This window comes from Suricata suricatta, chromosome 4, assembly GCF_006229205.1.
Source record: "Suricata suricatta isolate VVHF042 chromosome 4, meerkat_22Aug2017_6uvM2_HiC, whole genome shotgun sequence".
Lineage (NCBI taxonomy): Eukaryota > Metazoa > Chordata > Mammalia > Carnivora > Herpestidae > Suricata > Suricata suricatta.
The window spans coordinates 69996301-70020006 of NC_043703.1; the positions used below are offsets into that span (position 1 = coordinate 69996301).

General features: G+C 43.2%; 2 long non-coding RNA genes across 5 annotated transcripts in view; one reads left to right on the forward strand and one right to left on the reverse strand.

Moving 5' to 3' along the window:
• Positions 1-23706, reverse strand: part of LOC115289603 — a 48825-nt gene that overhangs the window by 14570 nt on the left and 10549 nt on the right. Inside the window, exon 2 of the long non-coding RNA XR_003907708.1 lies at positions 9474-9612. This is a non-coding gene — a long non-coding RNA (uncharacterized LOC115289603). The remainder of the gene's footprint in view (positions 1-9473; positions 9613-23706) is intronic.
• LOC115290835 lies at positions 1961-22347 on the forward strand. 4 transcript variants are annotated; one of them, XR_003908244.1, is made up of 5 exons: positions 1961-2029; positions 2251-2341; positions 4545-4641; positions 11333-11385; positions 22142-22347. It is a non-coding gene; the product is annotated as an uncharacterized LOC115290835 (long non-coding RNA). The 4 variants fall into 4 exon arrangements; XR_003908246.1 differs by lacking the exon at positions 22142-22347 and adding an exon at positions 21675-22038; XR_003908245.1 differs by lacking the exon at positions 22142-22347 and adding an exon at positions 12155-12489.

Here is a 23706-nt window from a genome sequence, read left to right on the forward strand (position 1 = left end):
AGAGCTAGAGGAAAGCAGAGTGTTGGAAGTAAAGGCAAACAGGAGTTTCAAAAAGAATTGATGGCAAGAGGGGGATTGAATAGATCATTCCCCCAAAGATATGCAAATGGCCACTAAGTACATGAAAAGATGCTCAACAATATTGATCTTTAGGGGAATAGAAATAAAAATCACAATAAGATACCACCTTTCACTAGTTAGAATTGCTACTATCAAACTCTTCTTTAATGCCCCCGCCAAATCCCAGAAAGTGATATTGGCAAGAAGGTGGAGAAATTGGAACCCATGCGCATTGCTGGCAGGAATGTAAAATGGTCCAACCACTGTGGAGGACAGTATGGCTGTTCTCCCAAAAATTAAACACAAAATTACTACATGATCCAACAACTTCACTGCCAAAGAACTGAAAGCAGGGACTCAAACAGGTATTTAGACACCAATATTCATAGCAGCATTATTCACAATAGCCAAAAGGTGGAAACAACTCATAAGGCCACCCTCCGAAGACTGAATAAACAAAATGTGGTATATACAGACAAGAGAAAATTATGTAGCCTTAAGAGAGAATGAAATTTGGATATGTGCTACAACACAGAGGGACCTTAAAGACATACTAAGGAGAATAAGCCGGACATAACAGGAGAAATATTGTACCCAAAATAGTCAAATCCACAGAACTATACAGTGGAATGGTGCTTTACCAGGAGAGGATGTGGAGTTGGTGTTGGTAGAGTCTCAGTTTAGGACAAGGAACAAGTTCTGGAGATGGACGGTGGTGTTGGTCACACGACAGTGTGAATGAGCTTAATGCCACTGAATTGAAAATGGTTAAAATGGTAACTTATGTATATTTTACCTCAGTAAAAAAATAAGAAGTGGTGCCAGCAAAAGCACTGCATTCCTTATTTTATAGATAGAGGAAACACAGCACAGACTAGAACTTCTTCAAAGTCACACTAGGGAAGGGTGGAACTGGAATCTACAGGCACAGAATTCAAACGCTGTGGTCTTGACAATTCGCTATATTGTCTCTTTCCAAGGTATTTCACGGAAATATGGAAACAACTTAAACGTCCAAAAATAAAGCTCAGTTGTGGCCCCTCCATTTAGTGTGAGTTTATAAAGCCATTACACTTAACGTTTCTGAAGAATTTTCTAATGACATGGATACTTATTTACACATTAAGGTGGGAAATGGCAGCATACAAAAATGAATTTACATTATGAACCAAGTTATGTATTTTAAAGCAACAACATTTATTTTAAGTATGTGTGAGCATAAAAATTCTAGGGGAGCCTGAGTGACTCAGTGGGCTGAGCATCCAGTCAGTTCAGGTCATAACCTCACAGTTGTGAGTTTGAGCCCCACATCGGGCTCGCTGCTGTCGGCGCAGAGCCCATTTTGGATTCCCTGTTCCCTTCTCTCTCTGCTCCTCTCCATGCACACTTTCTCAAAATTAATAAAACATTTTTTAAAAAGGAAGAATTCTATCCAAGTTATAATGAAGTTATTTTGGAATTGTAAGATTCGAAGTGATTTCTTTTTCATACTTTTCCTAGTGTTTTCTGTACTAGTTATCCAATCGCTGTGTAACAAATTATCCCCAGCCTTAGTAACTTAAATGCACATGGAATATGTATTTTCTCTCACAGTTTCTATGGGTCAAGAATTTCGGAGCAGCTTGACAGGGTACTCTGGGCTTGCAACGTCTCATTAGGATCAGTGAGGTGTCAGCAGAGACTGTGCTCACTTAAAGCTCAACTGGGTTTGGAGCATTTGCTTCCAATGGGCCTCATTTCCATGGCTGCCAAGTGGGTTTCCGTCCGCAGTTATCCTCCAGGTCTTCACCACACAGCAGCTGACATCCCGCAGGGTCAGTGTGCCCTGGAGAGCCAGGGGGAGAGCTGCAATGCCTTTTATGACCTAGCCTCAGATGTCACACCCAGTCACTTCCACAATGTTCTATTAGACACACAGACTAGTCCTGATTCACGGAAGGGGACTACCCAAGGGGATGAATTCCAGGAGGTAAGCATCATTTTGGAGGTGGCTTCCACAGTTTCGCACTTCATAAATGAATTAAAAGGGAACAACTGTAGTGTCATGATTAGAGGTATGGGTTCTGAAGACACAGTCTAGTTCAAATCCTAGTTCATCCATGTAAAGTGGTTTTATCAAATATCAAACTGTATATAGTCCTCAGCAAGATGCTTGACTAATTTGTGCCTCACTCTCTTCATCTGTAAAAGAAGAATGAATACCGTAACCAGCTGACGGGATTGTTGGGAGGGCTTAAATGAGTTAGTATGCGCACAGCGCAGGCATACCACCTGGCCCAAGGTAAGTGCCACGTAAGTATTGGCTAATAATATTTCTTATTTTTAAAATCAGAAAACTGATTGATGGAACAATTTTTTTTTAAATGTACAGTGTGGGGGCGCCTGGGCGGCTCAGTTGCTTAAGCGCCAACTTCAACTCAGGTCATGATCTCACCGTTCGTGGGTCCAAGCCCCGCATCGGGCTCTGTGCTGACAGCTCAGAGCCTGGAGCCTGCTTCGGATTCTGTGTCTCCCTCTCTCTCTGCCCCTCCCCTGCTTGTATATGTGCTCTCTCTCTCTCTCTCAAAAATAAACATTAAAAATGTAGGTATGATTCCAATTGTAAAATATCTATGCATAACATTATATTAATGTTATTTGTCTCTGGGTTATGGAATTATGAGGCTTGACGTCTGCCTTTTTCCTTCCTTCCAAGTTTTCTATAGAGGGCATTATTCATTTTACAATGAGAAAAATAATAAATTATTTTGCGAACACTCATTGTGTAACATTAAACACTCATTCAATTGTTTTACTTGTTTATATTAACAAACATGTGGAATAGCTGCATATCTAGTTAAAAAGTACGAGTCTCCCTCCACTTGCACTTCAAATAAAGGCCCCAAAGCCAACAGCACGCAGCAGAGCTTGGTTTCCTATCCACTTTGGAGGTCCTTTCCTTTTTCCCCCATGAAAGTAAGTGGGCATCTCTGAACTGCGCTATGGTCACATGAAGCCAGCAAACATTTGCGATACACCAGGAGTGTGGCAAGTGGTGCGGGAGGCACTGCAAGGAAACAAGTCTCCATGTGTAATATTTGTTAGAATGAAGGAATGTGATGCTGTGATGTTTATGATTCTCTATGCCTTCAGCTTTGCAGCCACAGCCCTGAAGAGGTTTACTCGACTTCTCCCAAAGCCGATTATACACAATAGCCAGCCATCTATCCTTAAACAAAGCCACACAGATTAACCAAGTGTAAACAAGATTCTAGCTGAAAAGCAGGTAGGAACTCGGTGGCCAGTGGTCAGGATCAGGCCCAGACTAGCAGGTGGCTCTCCTTGGCATGCATGACTTACCTTTAAATGTTCGACTTTAGTATTGTCAAAAACAAGATTCCTCTTTATTTCTACAGCCGTCATTCAAATATTCACCTTATTTTAACGTTTCTTTTTTAAATAAACTTTTTATTTTAGAATAATGATAGTTGCACAGAAAGGTGACAAGTACAGTTTCCACTAATATTAACATCTGCCATTGCCGCAGTACATTTGTCAAGACTCAGAAATTAACTTTGGTGCAGTACCGGCCCCTAAACAGACACATCTGGATTTTCCCATTAAGGTCTTTTTTTCTGTTCTGAGATCTCATCCAGGGTCCTACACTGTACTTTTAGGACTTCTCTTTGTATTTATATTTATTTTCTTTACATTATTTCCCCTTTGATCTTGATAGTTTCTCAGTCTTTCCTTGTTTATCATGAACTTGACAGTTTTGAACAGTGCTGGCCAGACATTTGGTAAAATGTTGCTTAATTCGGGTTAGAGTGGTGTTTTCTCTTGATTAGACGAAGTTTGCAGGTTTGGCGAAGAATGCCCAGAGGTAAAGTGCCGAGGGGAATTTATTTTTTTTAAAACATTCTTCAACACCTTTAATGCGAATGTGATGTTATGTATCATGAATTCTCAAGAAGGATAGCTGTTTCTTAGAGAATTTCAAGGACGGTATATCAAAGGGTACCTTTCTCATGTATCCTTTGTTTTGTTTTTTTTTATGTTTTCGGCCTGATCGTATTTGCTAAGTGGATGTCTGATTCTGTCTCAACGTTTTCAAGCTGGCTTTGCAGTAAGGGTCTTTCAAGGGTCCTGTAGCCCCTTCCATGCTGAGCTCCTGCTGCTGGGCCAGCTGCAGGGGGAGGGCCCCGACTCTCAAGGACGCCGATAGTTGGAGAGACAAAGTGTTGCAAAGTGATCTAAACCAACTTGGTTTCATGGTCACGTAGTCCCTTTTGGTGGATGACACTGGCCTCCAGTGCTTAGGGTACAAAGAAGGATACAGGTGTCCCTTGTCCCACCACCTCCCTCCAGGTGGTGTGTCACCATGAGGGCGCATCTCAGCCCACTTTCCACGAGGTGAACCGACTTTTATTAGCAAGCAAATAAAAAAAACCAGCTCTCAACCTGTTCTGTAATTTTGGTGAAGTCCTTGCTCTCTGTTCTTTCAGACCCCCCAACACCTTGTGTTGAAAGTTCCACCTGACGCAACTGCAACCGCATGCTGACAAATGAGCAAATCAATCAAACCAGATGGGAGACCCTCCAGTAAGTGCCACACCCCGGGCTGTGAGTGGTGTCGGTCTGGGGCTTTCTGTTCTGCCCGCAAGAGGACAACTGGAAGTCCTTCTGCTCTACTCTACATTATGAAAGCCACCCATTCGATAAGCCTACCCCACATCCCCTACTCAGAGAGCAAGTCCTCTGGCTCCTCTGGTGCAGACGTGAATAAGATGTTTGAAGTCGTGCAGCTTTTTAAAGGTTCACCTACCACCCTGGATATATGAGTTCCTGATGAAGATACTTCAGATAGTAATTAAAAGCACCCGGTTATGTATTAAAAGTAATTCACACACACATATTACACTGTTAAAGAAAATATGACACAGAGATGGAAACAAGTTGACCATCGTGAGACAGGAACAGATAAAGGTCTGTGTAAAGTGCTCTGAGGGGCCTGGTGAGGCTCACAGTAGAGGTGCAGAGAAGTCCACAGACGGGTGGCCTGAAGCAGAGCTGCCCTGGGCGAGTGGCTTTTCATAAGGGGCCCCAAGAGAAAGGGATTCTGGGTACAGGGAGGACATGGTGTGGTGTAGACTTGGCATGGAATCACAGAGGGAGGCAGTGGTAATGGAAACTGGAAAGATGAGGTGGGGTGCAAGTCATCAAAGTTCCCCCCAGACTGAAGAATGTGGATTTCATCCTACAGGTAACAGGGAGCCAGTGGAAGATTTTAAGTAGGGTTTTTAAGTATGTGACCAGATTTCTATTTTCGAGAAGGAGGCAGAATTGCAGCAGCCACTTAGAACTTCGGGTAATGGCTCTGGCAGGATATGTGGATGACACGGACGGGGAGGGAGAAAGCATCAGCACGTACTCTGAGCGGGGGCCTATTCTAAGTCCTCTCCATATATTCAGTCATTTCAACTTCATGACCCGATCAGGTTGGTACCATTAGCACCTCCTTTTAGAAATAAAGAAGGTGAGGGCCAGATAATTTTGCCAGATAAAATACCACATGCCCAATGACAACTGGATTTCAGATGAACAAGGAATATGTCTTCAGTATGTGTCCATATGGTATTTGGTCTGTTATAAGCTGGCACTCGTAGGTCCAGAACGGTGAAGTAAGTTGCTCAGGGAGTCACGGCCGCCAAGGGGCAGTGCCAGAGTTGGATGGGGTGGGCAGGTGGGAGCACGTGCTGGCCTGCACCCTCCCTGCACCCGCCGGCCTCCGCAGGTACATTCCCCAGGGTGCAACAGGGCCACAGAGAAGACTCCCGGCGGGCAGGAACCCTGGCCAGGCTGTTACTCATCAGGCAGCACTTCGTTTGCCCTTTCAATCTTTCTCAGAGGGCCTGTTTTCGTGTCTACAAACCTCCCATAAGCCGTCTTCATGCTTAGAACAAAATCCATGCCCAGTGACTAAGTCACTAAAATCCCCTGGTCTCCAAAGCTCTCTCTGCCCTAAGGGTTCTGAACCTTTTTAAGGGTTTCCAGTTCCCCTCTCCAGTTGAGCACCATAATTAGGAACTTATTCAGACAGGATCTGTACACAATACACATTTACTGCCCTGCCTACACGTTGCTACTGGCCTGGGATGTAAAACACAGAAACGTTTGAACACATTTAATAAGATTTCACCCGAGGTGTAACAGGCAATTGTATTTTCATTACTGGAATGTTTCAAATACTCAGCGAAGAAATGTTAAGGTGCTGGCCATGCAGTGAGGTCTTGGGCAGGATTACTACCCTTAAGAAATAACTACTCTGCAGAGTTTCATGAAAAAGGTGGATATAAAAAAAAAGATGCAGAACAATGCAATGGATATTGTAATAAGGGATGTAGAGGAAGCTATGGAAATCCAGAGCTGGGAGCCTCTAACTTTGCCCAAGAAGGAGGGCTGGCTACTCTTAGTGTGATTCTGACCTGTGCCGCCACCAACATGCCTGAGAGCTTATTAGCAAGGCAGAATGGGGGCCCCACCCAAACCCACAGAATCAGAACCTGCATCTTAACAAGATCTAAGGCTGACTCCTATGCACGTTGAAGTTTGAGAAGCATTTCCTTGGAGAACACCAGAGACAGATGAATAGAAAAAATGAATCTGGAAGAATGGAGTTTTCCACATGGGGTCTAGAAAGGAAGGGCTTAGAGGGAGGGAACAGCATAAGCAAAAGAATGCAGCTGTGGAAAGACATCTATTCAGGGAACAACAGAAAACTTTGGTATATCTAGAGCCCAGTGGTACACAGGAGTGATGGATAGGAGCCTGGAAGGATCGGCAAAGACAACCTCAGAGCTGGCAGGATCGTGGGTGGCTTTGTTGGCACAATGAAGGGCTTCAGTTTTTAAATACAATTATTCAAGCATATAAAGATGTGTAAATAAAAAGCATAAAATAGAATAATGAGTGTAAGATATAAATAAGACGTTACAGACTCAGCCTTCTGTGCATTCCCACCCTCTTCCATTCCATTCACCTCCCTCCTTTTTTTTTTTTTCTGAGAGAGAGAGAGCAAGCGAGAGAAGGGGGAAAGGGTAAAGACAGGAGACAGAGAAAGAGAATCCCAAGCAAGTTCTGTGCTGTCAGCGCAGAGCCTGATGCAGGGATCAGTCCCACAAACTGTGACATCATGACCTGAGCTGAAACCAAGAGTTAGGTGCTATCATACAGTGCTTCTTTGGGTGACTAGATCACTATTTGTCTAGTCTCCTAATGATGGATATTTTGTTTCGAGTATAAACGATGCTTGGGTCCTATGCCCATGCCTGAGTTTCTCTAGGAAACATTTCTAGAAATGGAATTGTAGGCTGTCAACTTTGCACCTCTTCAAGTTCACTGGATACCATCAGGCTGTTCTCTAAAATGCTTGTACCAGGGGGCGCTCCGGTGGCTCAGTTGGTTGAGCATGAGCATCTGGCTTCAGCTCAGGTCATGATCTCATGGTTTGTGATTTCGATTCCCGTGTCATCGGGCTCTGCTGTCAGTGCAGAGCCTGCTTCAGATTCTGTCCTTACTCTCTGCCCCTCCCCCACTTACATGTGATCTCTCAAAAATAAATATAATAAATAAATAAATGTGCCAGTTTACCCTCCTACCAGGAAAGTACGAAGGTACTTTTTCCCTCTACATCCTCTTCAACACCTGATAGTGCCACATTTTAAAACCGTTGTCACTTTGGTGAGAGCAGGATCTCATTTTTGTTTTCACTTCCTCACTCACGAGTGAAGTGAAACATGCCACTGTATATTCACTGGTGGCTCAGGTTTTCTCTTTTGTGAAATGCCAATTACTATCCCTTCCCTGCTTACCTACTGGGTTGGCTGGCTCATACTGATATGTAGAATTATTAACATATTCTAGATTCTGCTCTTTTATTGGTTACCTATATTTACAATCCTCTCCCTGCCGCCCCCAGCTTTGTTTACATTTTCATGTTTGGTTGTACTCAAAGTTTTTAAATTTTAGGGGTACCTGGGTGGCTCAGTCATCTGACTTCAGCTCAGGTCATGATCTCACAGTTCGTGGGTTCGAGCCCCATGTAGGGCTTTATGCTGACAGCTAGCTCAGAGCCCTGAGCCTGCTTCAGATTCTGTGTCTCTTTCTCTCTCTGCCCCTGCCCTGTTCACATTCTTTCTCTGTCTCTCAAAAATAAATAAATGTAAAAAAAATTTTTTTTAAGTTTTTAAATTTTAGTGCACTTGAATGAATCTATGTTTTCCTTTTGGTTGTGTATATGTATCTTTGTACTTTATTTCCTTCCTTGATGTTAAAAGATCATTCTCTTATATCTTTCTTTTAAAAGTTTTGCTTTCCATGTCCAAGTCCAATTTTTATGTTTTCTTCTATTGACAATCATTTGTCCCATGGCCATTTATTGAATAGTCCATCCTTTCTCTCTGAGTTGTGGTGTCCCTCTGTCACTGGCCACGGTTACATGATCTGTTGCTGTTTTGTCCCACTGGCTGTGTGTCTTTTCCTGCTCCTATACCGCATGGTCCTACCTGACAGAGCCTAATAACAAGGAATGACATCTGGGAGGACAAAACTTCCAATAGCCACAGTGTTTCTTGACCCCTTGCTCTTACACGTGTGTTAGAGTTATCTTGTTAAGCTCTCCCCCTCCACACGCATGGACACAGATGCAGGCATGTGCACACAGTCAACTGAAGTATGACTTTTATTGCACTCTGCTTCTAGAATAATTTGGGAGAGATCTGGCATCTTTAAGATAGTCATGCCATCCACAAACATAGAATGACTTTTCATTTATCAGAACTTGTTATGACTTTCTATAATGTTTCATAATTTTCCATGTAAAAGTATTACTCATATTTGGATTTTAAAGATCTGGCATCTTTAAGATAGTCATGCCATCCACAAACATAGAATGACTTTTCATTTATCAGAACTTGTTATGACTTTCTATAATGTTTCATAATTTTCCATGTAAAAGTATTACTCATATTTGGATTTTTTAGACGCCTTATTTTATATTTTCTACTGCTATTATAAAAGATTTATTGGGGCGTCTGGGTGGCTCAGTCGGTTAAGTGTCCAGCTTAGGCTCAGGTCATGATCTCGTGGTTCGTGGGTTCGAGTCCCGCATCGGGCTCTGTGCTAACATCTAGCTCAGAGCCTGGAGCCTGCTTCAGATTCTGTATCTCCCTCTCTCTCTCTGAACCTCCCCTGCTCGCACTGTCTCTCTCTGTCTCTCAAAAATAAATAAAAAACATTAAAAAATTAAAAAAAATATTTATTTTAAATTATGCTTTCTAGTTTTTGTTAGATTTTTTCAGATGGTTTGTGCATTCAGAACCAGTAACTTGTAAATACAAATGGGTCATTTATATTGATTGCTGTTGCTGACTTACCTGCCCAGGGTCCATCTGTTGATACAACCACCTTGTACAAAGTCACGTGGTCCTCTGCCCACTTACAGAGCACTCATCTCCAAGCCCCGCTGTGTGGCTGATAGCCTCTTCCATACTGGTGCACTTCCTTCTTTCATTTCTAGAAAAGTCAACATTATTTTGCTTGGCTTTGTGAGTTCTGCATACATCAAGAGTCATCTGGGAGAGCAACGCTAGTTCAGTTAACTTTTTGAAGCAGCTGGACTAAATAAAGATACCATCCTGGTGGCTCTTTCCACCTTTCAGATCAGTTCACAAGTTGACAGCACATTTTCTTGAACTGCCCTGAATCCCTACAGTCAGGACCTTTAAACAGATTTTTTTTTTTTTGCCCCGCCAAGTCTTTGACATTCATTTGGATTCTCTTGCAAATGTAAAACACTAGAGGAAGGAAACTTGTGCTTTGTCTTGTGGCCCTTCGCCCTAACAGATAACCTGGACTCCACATTTAAAGGTCCTACTAGAATATCAAGTCCTCCCCTCTCCATCCATCCCCACGCTGACACTGCCTCATTCTGACTCTCACCATCTGCCTCCATGTACTAGTTTCTCATTGTCGCTGTAATGAATTGTCACAAACTCTACAGCTATGTGAGACCTATGGGTCTCACTGCAGAAAATCAAGGCGTCATCCTTTGAAGCCTCCAGGGGAAAATCCTACTCCTTACCTTTCCCACCCTCTGGAGTAATATATTCCTAGGCTCATGGCCAAGGGTCTTCAAAGCCAGCAATGGTCAGCAGCACTGCCCTGACACCACTTCCTTCAACAACCCTTTCTCCTTCCTTCTTCCCTCATGAGGACCTTGTAGTTGCCCACCTGGGTAATCCAGGATAGCCTCCCATCTCACGGTCTTTAGTGAAATCAGTTCTGCTAAATCCCTCTTGCTCTGTGAGCTCACATATTCCCAGGGGCCGAGGATTAGGATATTAATATCTTTGTAGGCTATTATTCTACTTTTGTACTCTCAGACCTAGGGTTTTTAAGCTAAGAGCTGTGGCTCTTAATCAACATGGTGGTTTGGAAGCAACATTTTTTTTTCCAGTTATATTGAAAATAATTGACATGTATTACATAAAAGTTGAAGGCATACAGTATGATGGTTTGATTTACATATGCTGTGAAATGATTACTGTGATAAGGAACTAGAATTTTATTTTATTATTATTTTTTAAATTTTTTAATGTTTTATTTATTTTTGATACAGAGAGAGACAGAGCATGAGAGGGGGAGGGGCAGAGAGAGAAGGAGACACAGAACTGGAAGCAGGCTCCAGGCTCTGAGCTAGCTTGTCAGCACAGAGCCTGACACGGGGCTCGAACCCACGAACGTGAGATCTGACCTGAGCTGAAGCCGGAGACTTAACCGACTGAGCCACCCAGGCGCCCCAGGAACTAGAATTTAAAAAAATGAAATCAGTGTACTTTGCTTCTAGTGAGGTGAAGCATTGTTTCACTAAGGCTTTGTGTTGTTTCATGGACTCTAGGTTTCATATAGATATATGCACATGTGTACATGTATTTGTGTGTGTCTGTGTGTGTTACTTGGCCAGTGTTATAAATATAAAATCTGTTTCTTCCTGGGAGTTTGATATTTAAAAAAAAAAAAAAAAAGAACCAACTCTAGGACTTACATAATAGCCTTCTAATTGGTCTTTCTGCCTCCAGGCTCTGCAATCCATCCTCCACACTGCTGCCAAAACGTTGTTCCTAAAAACTACTTGGACGTGTCATTCTGCTGAAAGATCTCTAATGGCCTCCAGAGCCAAGCTGGACATTCTCTGCTTGTCTTCTGAACTCACACTATCCATTTTCTCCCCCAGGGCGACCACCACGGGCTGCCTCACCCAGCACTTTTGCTTCGACTTCCTTTTGGGTATGTACAGTGAGAGGCGCTGGAAAAGACCAGGGGCCTGGAAGACGGAGAGGCGTGGGCTCTCTTCCTTGGCTACTTCTTCGTCGGGCAAATCCAGCTCCATAGACATTTGACCCATATGGCCGCCCAGCGCCCCGTGCTCAGAAGGATGCCATGCTTGCTCTAATGCTCTGCTGGCATCCTTTGGGAGTTCTGAATAGTTTTTGAACAAGTGGCCCTTTTTTTCATTTTGCACTGGGCCCTGCAAATTATATCACCAGTTCCGCTTTCAGGCTTCACGTTGTGGTGGCAATGTCCCTCTACCAAATGCATAGTTCCTGTCCCTACAACAACTCTTGGGTTCCAGTACCTGCTTAGCCACTTGCCTCAGCAGTACTAGCAATGACGGCAGCTTCCTGCAGTGGTGCCCCGGGGCGCTTCGCCAGCCCCGTTAGTCTTCTTTGGCCATGCCCACCTTTTGTATAGCCCCTTCCCTGAGCTCCCATCACCCCTTTCAAGAGTGCAATCTGTTTCCTCTCAGGACCCTTACTAACACATAGTCTATAGGACTATATCCATGGTCTTGGCATTACCGTCAAAGACTTTGCATTCTAGGCCCTCCTTATCTTGTAGCCGATCTACCAGGCTGCCTCATTCACATTATGGCCCAGCTCCGATCTTCTTGCGGTTTCCACAAGTAGGCTATGCCTTCTCAGGTCTTTGGTGTTCTTCCACAGAATAAAATTTTAGCTGGGCACAGAGCTACCCAGATTAAGACAACACATCTCAGCTTCTCTTGCAGGAAGAATGGCTGTGTGACTACATTCCAGCTAATGCTGTGTAAGGAGAAGCTTCTGTGTGCACAGCAGATTCCAGGAACCTTTCCTAACAGACGTCTGGAACACTCCTCCAGATGGTTCTTCTTTGTTCTTTCTTCCATCTTGCGATCTGAAATGTGGGCTATCTTGGATTTCAAAGAGAAGGAACATACCCTAGAAATGGCAGAATAGTGATTTAGAAGGAACTGGAAAATTCTGTGGAACAAAACCTTCTTACCAGCTCTGGATTAAATGCCTAAAGGCATGAGGATTTCACATGTGGAAGAGATAAACTCTTTTTACAGCACTGATATTTGGGTTTTAGTAACAGTGAACCTGATCCTAACTCATGCTATACTTATCACCACTCAGGACACATTTATTGAGAACCTCTGGGGTGCCAGACATGGATGAAGGCTCTGGGGATGCAATTTTGAATTAGCAAACGGCAGCTGGGCCATGTGAAAGTAGTGTAGCCTGCAGCAGGCAGAGACAGAGTATTTTTGGGAGTACCAGTGAAGAAGATGTGGACGAGCATATATGAGACTTTAGGCAGAGCAGGAATAATGGCACAGGCCCCGAAGTCCCAGGAAACACAAGAAGTCATAATCTGCAAAAAATAAAATTCAGCCATATGCTGCTGAAAAGGTATATTACTAGACCAAGAGACCAGGAAAGGTAAAAAAAAAAAAACAAGCAACATAATATGTTAGGCAAATACAAGCAAAATCAGAGCAGGAACTGAGTTATTAATATCAAATGAAGACTTCTAAGTCTCTTTATTTTTGAGAGGTAGAGAGAGAGACAGAGTGTGAACAGGGGAGGGGTACAGAAAGAAGGAGATACAGAATCCAAAGCAGGGTCCAGTTTCTGAGCTGCCGGCACAGAGCCCGACGTGGGGCTCAACTCCACAAACCCAGATATCATGACTTGAGCCGAAGTCGACAGCTCAACCAACGGACCCACCCAGGTGTCCCCTAAGGAGAAGTCTTAAAAGGACACAGGGAAGGACTTTTTCTTGAAGGAGAAGACAAAAAGATAAAGAAAAATGCCACCACAAATAAAGATGTGCCAGATTACTGACACCAAAATGCAGAAACCGAAGGCTATGATATGTATAAAATTCCAGAAAAATAATAAAATTGATAAAATGTTAATACCCTCTTATTTAGTACTTTAAAGTTTAGGCAGATAAAAAATAATTTTGGATATAAAAGATGTGAACACTATATTTTTAAAATGACTTAATGCGAACTCTATACCATAAAACGGATATTAAACCTTTGTACCTGCCCATGTGCTGTGTATGTAAGGAGGTAGAGGGTATATGGGAAGTCTCTGTATTTCTCCCCAATTTTGCTGTGAACCCAAAACTGTTCTTAAAAAGTCTTGATTAAAAAAAACACATTTATTTGGAATATTTTTTTAAACTTTAAACACAAGAAAGAACTTAATAAGTATATAAAAAACAGGTACAAGTAACAAAATATAATTAAGATAAAACTAGAAAGCAGTACCACAAAAAATCCCCACTTCTCTTAAATAACACACACACATGCACACACACACACACACAGTATACCAACATATACACTGTACATATTTCTGGGGTTAAAAAGGAAACCAAATTTGCATCAATATAACATTAAAAAATAATCATAGAGGCGCCTAGGTGGCTGAGCTGCTTAAGCATCTGACTTCGGCTCAGGTCATAATCTCATGGTTCATGGGTTCAAACCCTGAGTTGGGCTCTGTGCTGACGGCTCAGGGCCTGGAGCTGGCTTCAGATTCTGTGTCTCCTCTCTCTCTCTCTGCCCTTCCTCTGCTAATGCTCTGTCTCTCTGTGTCTCTCAAAAATAAATTAAAAACGTTAAAAAATCTTTACAAAGTTTTCTTTTAATGTTTATTTACTTTGAGAGAGAGAGTGGGGGTGGGGGAGGGACAGAGAGGGAGACAGACAATCCCAAGCAGACTCTGTGCTGTCAACACAGAGCCCAACATAGGGCTCAAACCCACAAACCATGAGATCATGACCTGAGCTGAAAGAGTTGGACATTTAACTGACTGAGCCACCCAGGTACCCCTAGAGAAGCCTTAAATTAATGGTATAAGCTTTCACCTTAAGAAATTAGGAAATAAAGATCAAATTAAACCCAATCCAAGCAGAAGAAAGGAAATAATAAGAAATTAATGAAACTGAAAACAGAAAAATATCAGGGAAAAGCAGTAAAATAAAAAACAGATTCTCTGAAAATATCAGTAAAGTTGATAAACCCCTAGAGACACTAAGAAAAAAAGAAAGTATAAATTATTGGTATTAAGAATGAAAGAGGTGATATCACTATATATCTTGCAGACCTATTAAAAGAATAATAATAAAATTAGGAACAATGATATCCCAATACATTTCATGACTTGCATGAAATGGACAAACTCCTTGAAAGACATAAATTCTCAAAACTCTCTTAAGAAGAAACAGATCATTGAATAGCCCTATGTCTATTAATTAAATTTATAGTTCACACCCTTCCTACAACCACCATTTGGTCCCAGATAACTTCCCTGATGACATCCACCAAATATTTAAGGAAGAAATAATACCAATTCTATTCGAGTTCTTCCATAAAGACAGATGAAGAGGGATCACTTCTCAATTCATATTGTAAGGACACTCTTCTGATACCAAAACATGACAACAACATTGCAAGGAAACTGCAGACCAATATTCCTCATGAACATTGATGCAAAACTCTTCTTTTTTTAAAAGTTTATTTTTATTTGAAAGAGAGAGAAAGAGAGAGTGTGAGCAGGGAAGAGACAGAAGGAGAAGTCAGAATTCCAAGCAGGCTGTGCACTGTCAGCACAGAGCCTGGTGCAGGGGCTCAAGCCCAGGAGCCTTGAGAGCATGACCTGAGCCGAAACCAAGAGCTGGACGCTTAACTGACTGAGCCACCTGGGTGCCGAAATGCAAAAATCTTTAACAAAATACTAGCAAATGCAATCCAGCAAGACAGAACACCTTACGCTGTTGGGGCCAAGGAAACGCTTTAAGACTAAAGGGGGTGCCACCTGGGAAACTCAGTCAGTTAAGTCACTGGATATTCACATGGTCTTGAAGTATCATTCTGCAAATAATTTACTTAGGACTTATGAAGATTAAAAAGAACTTTTACAATGGAGAAACCTGGCAGATAACACCACCAAACAAATGACTGAACTTTAACAGCTATTACTTCCAAAATATGCTATCATGCATCATACCCAAGCTCAATGACTTACAAATGACAGTCGTTTATTTTTATAATTCACATATCTGTGCGGTGGCTGGATTTTGGCGGATCTGGGCTGGGCTTGGCTTGGTGGCTCTGCTGATCGTGGCTGGGCTCATTCAACTACCTGCAGAACAGCTGAGGAGCCCTGCTCGAGGCTTGGCTGAGGAACATTGGCCAGGGCAGTTCTGATCACATATGTCTTTGCCTCCTCCTCGACCCAGCAGGCAGGTCCAGACAAATTCTACTCATGGCAATAGAGGAAGCACACGAGAGCGGGCCCAAATGTATAAGCACTTTTCATGGTTCTTGTGTCATATCTGTAAATGTCCCACTGGCCAGAGGAAGTCACGCGGCTGAGCCTAGGAGCAGGAAATTAATTACGCCTTTGTCTCGGTGGGATGGCGCTGGAAAATTAGGTTTGATTTTGGTTTAATTAAAAGCCAAGGAAAACAGAGGGGATTGAATTCAGAGATGCGAAGATCTCTTTGGGATCTGACATTTTAAAATTGAACCATACAGCTCCCACTCCCAGAAATGGGGCAAACAGGAGGGAGAGGGACAAAGAGTGTGGGTATTTTGATGGATTCAGGTCACTGGGGTGGCCAGGATGGTCCTTTGGATACCGCATCAGAAGTGCCCCTAACTGGAGCCTCAATTCCACCTGAGTTATCAAAGAAAAAAACATTCATTACATTCTGAAAAGTACATACCATTCCCAGCCCTCTTCATTCAGTTTGTCATTTACAATTCAGAGTAATCATAGTGGCGTATTTTAAATCAAGCAGAGGAAGATATATAATAAATGCATGTATTTTTAGAAGCCTGCTTCAGTTTCATGGAAAAAATACACAGCCAAGGAACATAATTGGAAAAGAGATAAGATTCATAGTCTGGGCCAGAAAATTTAATTCATTCAAACATGCATATGAGAATAATGTGGCAGCTAGAGGTTTCTAACTTCATCTTGGGTGATTCATGGGCTGACTCATCCTAGTGTGTCTCCAGTTGCATCGGGGACGGATTCTGAGGCAGTGAGATGCTGCCCTGCATCAGCAGAGTGAATAAAATTCACATCGCACGTTCTCTTAGGAGGCTCTGGCCTTACGGAGCTTTGCAGGCAGCCACGAAGGAGACATTTGGGCAGTAAGAAAGGGAGTGGCAGCCTGCTTCAAATGAAGCCTCGCGTGTCTGAAATGGAATATTCTGGACTCTAAAAATAGGTGCTAAGTAACCACTCTGGCAGGAAATAATATATCACAAAGTTGAGCTTTCCACTTAGGAGCTTTGAAAGGGCTTTTCTTTTTCTCTGCTGGGATCTGTCACAGGGCGGGGGGGGGTGTCAAGGGGGAGAAAAAAAGCACCCTTCAGAAAGAGAACTCAGAATGTGGACACGGGGGTATTCTGTACCTTCTCCATCTAGGTCACTTTTTATTTTTATTTTTTTCATGTAATGTTAAGTAGTCAGAGATTTTTTTCAGATCCTTGAGCTAAGAGTAGAGTCTCTGTTATGTTCTTAGGCTGGATTGCTATGAAGCCGCTGCCTTTAACAAAATACCCACACCCCATCCTCACCCTCACCTTCAACCGTGCTTTTATCAAATGAGTATCAAATGAATAATTATAAAATTATTCCTTTGAGTTGCAGATAGTTCAAACACAAGCCATGGCTGATGGTGACAGGAAAGGGCAGGAGTATAGACAAAAAGGATTGGGTGAAGGGGGGTGCTGTGAATTGGATTGTGTCCCCCCAAAACACATACATGATGCCTTAAGCCCCAATGTGACTGTATTTAGAGATGGGGCCTTTAAAGAGGCAGTTAAGGTTAAACAAGGTTGTCAGGGTGGGTACCTAACCCAGAAGAGCCGACGTCCTTATAAGAGAAAGAGACACCAGGACAGTGGCACAGAGGAGAAGCCATGTGAGGGCAGAGCGAGAAGGTACCATCTGTGAGCCAAGGAGAAAGGCCTCAGGAGAACCAGACCTACCAACAAATTGATCTTGGACTTCCAACCTCAGAACCGGGAGAAAATAAATGCCTGTTGTGTAAGCCCCCCAGTCTGTGGTAGTTTGCTATGACTGCCGGGGCAGACGAACATAAGAAGTAATATGTATTCATCATGTGCTGGGTGGCCCGCGATGAGATGAATACTCAGCACATGCCATTAACTTAATCCTCCCAACAGCCTGCAAGCTGGGGGAAAGTACTCAGACGGTGCTTGTTTGCTCAAGGTCACAGAATGGTGGACTCTCGGTCTGAACTCACGTCTGTTTGATTTCAAAACTCCAGCTGTTTTCACTGTATTAGAAGTTCTCAAACATCGATGTGCTTCCGAATCATCAAGGGAGCTTGTTCAAATTTCAAAGGCCTCCTCCATCCCACCCAAGATCTGCTGAATGGGCTCAAGGCAGGGGACCCAGGCCTCTGTATTTTTAATAAGCTCCCCGGGGAATGCCGGTTCACACCCCTGCCTAGTTCACGAGGCTGTGGGAGGCAATGTTTGCTGTCTGGAGGTTTTTCAGTGCTGCATGGGTAGGCAGGCAGTGAAGACCAGTGAAGCTCATTTAGCATCTTTCTCAGACTTTCAACTTCACAGGAACTCCGGAGGCTATAATTTTCATGAGCTTTTACAGGGGGAAGCGTCTAGCAGCATCAATTGAAAATACAAAAGTCAACTTTGCACTGACACATGATCTCGGGTAATCACCTAGGCCTGATGGTCCTTGGTTTGCTGAGATGCTTTCTTACTCTACAGTCTGGGCTTTGCATGCTACGACTTGAGAATTTTTCGCATGGAAATTTCTGTGTTCTCTGACCTCTGCTGCTGTCAGCCACATCCAATGCAACAAAGTTTCAAGCAGGACAAAAATGTCACGTTTTGGAAAGCTAGTAATGACTCCTTAATTCTTCATGTGCTGTGAATTTGGAATTGCTATTGTATCCTAATACAATTACGTGCACCCACAGTTATTTCTGGTCACTGGATTATTAATTTGTGTAGGGAACCAGACAAATATCAGCTACTCCTTCCCTGACAAGGTTTCCTGAACTGTCTGATTAGTTTCAGGGAGAAAGACACTCACTTGTACAAGCCAGCCCGTTATTTTCTTAACATCAAGAAATATCCTTTCTCTCGGCATATGTCATCCCTGAAGCTATGGATTTGTTAGGCTGCCTCACAATGAGACAGGAACATAATTTGCTTCTACGTGATATTTTTGAGGCTCGATTTTTTATTTCTTTTCCATTATTTTAAGAATGCAATGAATTCAGGAACTCGGTTTGACTTCAAGGATTGTTAGCTATTTCCTAACTGTCCCTCTAGGGAAAGAGAGAGTTAAGAGGGACCAAGGAGGTAGCAAAAATCAATAGAGTCTGCTTGAATTTGTGTCTCCCTCCATCTGATGCCATGCACCTGAGCGGAGTGTGCTCGCAGTGCATGGGAAGCCAGTGTGGGTGCCAATCAACTGCAGGCAGGAGGCGATGGGAGCTCAGGGAGAGGGGGCTATGGGGAAGGGCAGACCTCCTGTTTTCTTGTAGTTTTTTTTTTTTTTTTGCCAGGGGGAAACAAATACAGGAAGAATATTGCTCCTCAAAAGAGCCTCTGTAGAGAATAGCCTGCAAGCACCCGGAAAAAAAATAGGCTGTGCTGAGGAAGTCTCTGCTAAGGCCACTGAATTGTGCACCCTGAAAGGGTGAATGTTATGCTATGTAGATTATTATACCCAGCTAAAAAAAACCAGGTTGTATGAGAAAATAAAATACACCAAGAGATTCTGGTTTACATCCACAGAGGAGAAAGAAAAAGGTAGTGAGGAAACACACATACACACACACACACACACACACACACACACACACACACACACACGAAGAACCTCAAGTCCCAGGAGACAGGGGACCTGGCTGTGTGCTCACTGTCTGAACACAGTGTGTGTTTCTAGGTCCCCTATCATGGGTGGCAAGTCTCACTTTATGTCAGGAGAGTCCCATGCCCATGGAGTCAAGGAGAAAAGGGTTTTGGGGCACCTGGGAGGCTTAGTTGGTGAGGCGTCCAACTTCAGCTCAGGTCATAATCTCACAGTCCATAGTTTGAGCCCTGCATCGGGCTCTGTGCTGACAGCTCAGAGCCTGGAGCCTGCTTCAGATTCTGTGTCTCTCTCTCTCTCTCTCTCTCTCTCTCTCTCTCTCTCTCTCTCTCTCTCCTCTGCCCTGCTCATGCTCTCTCTTTCTCTCTCTCAAAAATAAACACTAAAGAAAATTTTTTTTAAAAAGGGAAGAGAGTTTTGCCCCAAAAGCAGCAACAAAATGGCAGAGGCCCCCAGATTTAACTTGTATTATTTGCTTATTTATTTAACTTATACTTCTCACTTATTTGACTTATGTCTCCCATTACTACCCACAGGATAAAAGGGGAGCCTTCTTTAGGTCAGACGATAGGACCATGGCCTTGTTCTTCCTCTGTGACCCACACTTTCCATCAGCAGTGACTCACCCCACGCTTGACCTTCATCTCAGTTATAAACTGTTCACAGGCCCAGCTTCTCTGGGTCATAAAACCGACTTCTTTGCTCAGCTCTTACCTATGTGTGCTAGGTCACTAGGGTCCCCCTCCCAGCTGCCAGCCCTTGAGCCAAGGGACATGCTGGTTCTCCAGGCACAACTCACTGAAAAGATTCTAAGAACCCCAGCTTGAGACCATTGGCCCTGTGTTCCCTCACGTTGAATGTCCTGGACAAGTCTCTGGGCGCAGAGCCTAGTGTGAGTTTAACCACTAAGATCACAGCCGTCCTTCTCTTACTCAAGTTTTCCTTCCAGTCATTCCTGGAATGACTCTTATAACCCAGGCCAAGAGTGCTTTCTTCTTGCTGATTTTAAGTGATCAGTGCCCCCAAAAAGATACATAGGTGAAAACTGCCATGATATTAACATTATATTCATGTATATGTATCTATAGAAATAGAGAATGGTCTGGAAGGATAATACACTGAACCAGAGTGGGTATCTTTGGAGAGGGGAGTGAAGCTAGAACAGGGTCCAAGAGGGACTAATGCTTTGTCTTTGCTATTTGTTTCTGTGTATATCTTTATAATTTTTAAAACAGCAAGAGATGTTTGATGAGTGGAGAAAATTTTAACTGCATGAAATAACTCTTGCCTGGAGCAATCAAAGGGGACACAGACATAGATAACATAAGAGGATCATATCAGGTGCCCAGTCCTCATGTGTGAGTCTACTTTTCTTAATCTCACGGTTCATGGGTTCGAGCCCCAAGTCAGGCTCTGTGCTGACAGTGCAGAGCCTGCTTGGGATTCTCTGTCTCCCCCTCTCTCTGCCCCTCCCTGCTTAAGCATTTGCATACTCTCTCTTTCCCTCCCTGTCTCTCTCAAAAATAAACTTCTGGGTCGCCTGGGTGGCTTAGTTGGTCAGGAGTCCGACTTCGGCTCAGGTCATGATCTCATGGTTTGCATGTTTGAGCCCTTTGTCAGACTCTGTGCTGACAGCTCGGAGCCTGGATCCTGCTTCAGATTCTCTGCCTCCCCTTCTCTTTGCCCCTCTATGGCTTGTGCTCTGTCTCTCTCTTTCAAAAATGAATAAATGGGGGCACCTGGGTGGCTCAGTCGGTTAAGTGTCCAACTTCGGCTCAGGTCCTGATCTCACAGTTCGTGGGTCCAAGCCCCACATCAGGCTCTGTGCTGACAGCTCAAAGCCTGGTGCCTGCTTCAGATTCTGTGTCTCCCTCTCTCTCTGCCCCTCCCCAACTCATGCTCTGTTTCTGTCTCAAAAATAAACATTAAAGAAATGAATAAATGTTAAAAATCATGTTTAAAAAGTTTAAAAATGAACTTAAAAATATATACTATGCAACAGTTAGGATATGTTAAAAAAAAAAAAGGAATAAACAATAATACAATGATACTCATGGCCTCCTCACCTAATTTAAGAAACCAAACAGTGCTCACACAATGAAAGTGCCTCCCCCTGCCCTGCACCCCTCCCTTGTCATTTCTACTCAACAATTCCAAGAGAAGCAAGAACTTCTCATCATTCTGTGACCAACACAGTAACTGATACAAGGGTTGTCCTAAGTTTTCCGGATGGGAATTCCAGAAAATGCCTCTCAGGAAGCAGAGAGAAGGGATGTGAGGAAAGCTTTGGGCTGATTTTTTTTATAACCATTCTGTGTGGTCCGCATTACGCTCTCTTCCTTTGGCAGGAAGGTAGTAGTTGAGAGGGTGTCTGAATCAAAGTCAGCAGCAAGCTCTGCGCGCAGTGTCCCCTCGTGCAGTGGCCGGCCCGCTCCCTGTGAACATGCTCTCTGTCCCGTGTCTGCTGTGCTCCTGGGGACGAAGAGCTGGCCGTCGTCCACTCGTTCTGCGTGTGCACTGGCGCAGGCCATCTAATCAGCGTTCCACCGGAAGGCGGCTCTGTGGCCCTGCAGTTGGGTGACACTGTTGCTTTCTGAAAACTGTAAATCGGAGGAAACAGAAATTGCTGGCGAATGAAACCTTTTGTGTCCTTTTTTTCTTATTAGCACTTGAAATTGGGTTTTCTCCAATATATTTTACATTCTGCAAGCTCAAGTGTGATGGAAATTAATGGAAATTAATGACGTAATTCAAGAATCTGTCCCTTGTGGATCACTTGCTGGTGGTTACAGGTGTTTCATCTTTTTTTCTTTCCACAGGTTTGATGAAGCCCCAAGTTGATTTTACATTATAAACTAAAGAATGCTCGCAAAGGTTGGGTATCAATAGGAACCACAAACTGAACCTTTTCTAATGGCAAGGATTCTGTTTCTGATGATTCTTGCTCCCTGCTTTTGGGTACCACGTTAGTATTTCCAGTTATTGTTGTTATTTGTTTTCCTGAAAGAAATGCAATTTAAATCATGCTAACTGTATTAATTTACCTGAATGTTAGCACCTGGCGAGAAGGCTTGAGTTCCCCTCGATTTTATAATTGTATCCAGGACGTAACTGTACACATGTCGTCTACAAAAATACCTAGTGCCCTGCCAGCAGCCAGCAACAGCTTTCAGGTCAATTTGAAGAGGTCTAGGTGGGAAGGGATGGCGTATGCCTACCCAGATGATCCTGCCTAAGTTCCCGTAAGTAAAGAGAGGTGCTCCCTGGGTCTGCCTCATCCATCCATCCTGGAGCCAGAATAGGAAATGGAAATGGTTCACTGATCAAAAAAACAGAATTAGATCCATTTGGTTCAGATCTCTTTCCTTAACACCATCCAGAGAGTTCCTCCAACTTGGAAAATTAAAAAGACAAAAAAAAAATCAAATGAGAATAACTGAAACATCATCTCTCTCTCCTTCCCTCCCCCCTTTTCTCGGGATCCCAAGATACGATGTATATAATCATGTACATCATAATGTGTGACTTAAAAATGGCCAAATATACTACAATGTCAAATAATCATCACGAAGGCTGGTGCTGGCCGCAGTCTCTGCCCCCGGCCCCGCACACTGGGGGACAAGGTCCTGCTGCACTCCTCTCTTCCTTCAGCTTCCTGATGAAGTGTGTCTGATCCACTTCTTAGCCTCAGTCTCATCCAAATTTTATGCTGATGTGGTCATGACATTTGTCCTAACAAATCAGATAAAATTAATGAACCATAATTATTTTACCCCCATTTTATAGACAAAATGTGAGGCCAGAGGTGCTGTGACTTGCCCAAGATCCTGTGAGTCAGTGGTGAAGTCAGAGACAGAATTCCGAGTTCCTAGCCCCAGTGTACCAGGCTTCACCCCAGAATCCTCTTGTCTTGTAAGACTACAGATGCTAATTAAGAAAAATCTAATTAATGCTGCACCTTGGGGAACCTGCAACATTACATAGAGGATGTTAAGAGAAAACATGTCTCATCTTTGACATCATGTGTCTTCTTAGGGACAGTAAAACCGAGCTCTTAGGATGCTTTTCTTGAGGTCTGAGGATTGACACATGCTTAAAAAGGCTCTTTCAAAGGCTCTCAGAAACCCTGACGTTCTGTGGATTTGTACTATGTTTGGATTCGCCATCAATTTCTCCGCGATTGTGTTAACATTTCAAGCCAACTGGGCATCGGCCAGGGAATGAGAAAATGAGCTGGAAGAGTCCAATGCCCTTGATTTAATAGCTGCTTTCACAGAGTTAACATCAGGCTCTTTTTGGGCCAGTAATGATTAATTCTGGTAATGATTCAGTTTTCTTCTGCCATGGCTTGTCTAAAATACTTTTCTTACATAATTATCTGTCA